Source organism: Rhipicephalus microplus, chromosome 5 (assembly GCF_043290135.1).
Source record: "Rhipicephalus microplus isolate Deutch F79 chromosome 5, USDA_Rmic, whole genome shotgun sequence".
NCBI lineage: Eukaryota > Metazoa > Arthropoda > Arachnida > Ixodida > Ixodidae > Rhipicephalus > Rhipicephalus microplus.
Window position 1 is genome coordinate 126,421,063 of NC_134704.1, and position 1,379 is coordinate 126,422,441.

At 51.5% G+C, this 1,379-nt stretch overlaps 1 non-coding gene across 1 annotated transcript; it reads left to right on the forward strand.

The window, feature by feature from the left end:
• The first annotated feature begins 288 nt into the window (after nt 1-288).
• Nucleotides 289-370, forward strand: TRNAS-AGA (transfer RNA serine (anticodon AGA)). The gene has a single exon. It is a non-coding gene; the product is annotated as a tRNA-Ser (tRNA).
• The last annotated feature ends 1,009 nt before the right edge of the window (nt 371-1,379 follow it).

The following is a 1,379-nucleotide window of genomic DNA, read 5'->3' on the forward strand; positions in this document are numbered from 1 at the left end:
TTTTAAATAGACATATCAAACTTGCTCATTCGTGCTTCGCACATCATCGATTTGGACTATACGTCGAAGCTGCGAACATTTTTATCTTAACCAGGTTTAAATTATGGCAAGGGGTTAGGGGACGGGGGCAAAAGTTCTTCTTGTTCCCCGGCGCCACTTCTGTATTGATTGCAAAGGAAGAAAGAAAGTGGCCTTCGTAACAAGTTCACCACGCATCTTCAGAAAGCAGTCGCGTGGTGACATCTGCGCATCGTGCAGTTGTGGCCGAGCCAAATAAAGAAAAAAAGTGCAGTCGTAGCCGAGTGGTTAAGGCGATGGACTAGAAATCCATTGGGGTCTCCCCACATAGGTTGGAATCCTTTCGACTGCACAGCACGTTTTTCTTGTTCATGTAAGTTTTTTTTATCAAATTGTAGGGGAACATAACTAATTACATGTGTGAAGAAGAAGATGTGCCTGCAGCGAGCAGCATCGCCAACGCCTGGCTCTCTCGGCTCGTGCTTCGGTTCGTTGCTGTGCCGATCGCTGGACGGTTCTTGACGCTGTCTCGTCGCTGTCTTTAACGGCTAATAAACCTCCTCACATTTGGTGGAAGGTGCTGTTAATCCCCGTTGCTACACCCTGGAGCTGCGAAGCCGCACGCTACCACCTGTCATGACTGCCAACGCCACTACATCGACGCCTTCGCTCCAGTTCAACTGCCCTGGCCATCCTAAACTACGGGAGCCGAAGGTCTTCAGAGGTGCGGATGGGACCGACGTCGAAGACTGGCTCGAGCACTATGAACTGGTGAGCGCCAACAATAAGTGGGATAAAGCCGACAAGCTGGGCCACGTGATATTTTATCTCACTGGCGTCGCCGAATTGTGGTTTAATAACCACAAACACAACATCCCCACATGGAGCGTCTTCAAGACGTCATGTGCTGAAGTGTTCGGTCGGCCGGCTGTCCGCAAGCAGAGGGCAGAACAGCGCTTGCGCGTCCGCTCTCAGCAGACTGGCGAGACCTTTACCAGTTATATTGAGGACGTCGTCGACCTTTGTCGACGTGTGAATGACACCATGCCCGAATCCGACAAGGTCAAAAACATACTGAAGGGCATCGACGACGGCGCATTTCAAATGCTTTTGGCAAGGAATCCAAGCACAGTTTCTGAAGTCGTCAGCTTGTGTCAGAGCTACGACGAGTTGAAAAAGCAACGCACCCTGACTAGGCAGCCTCAGCCTGGTGGTGAGTCACTGTCCAGCTTCGACTCCATGCCCGAAAATTCACCATTGCTTCAGCAAGTCCGTGAGGAAGTCTTCGTCCGCGAGGAAGTCGCCCGCCAACTTTCCCTAGTGCCCTTTACTCACGAGACCACCACCCGTCTACCTGCCCC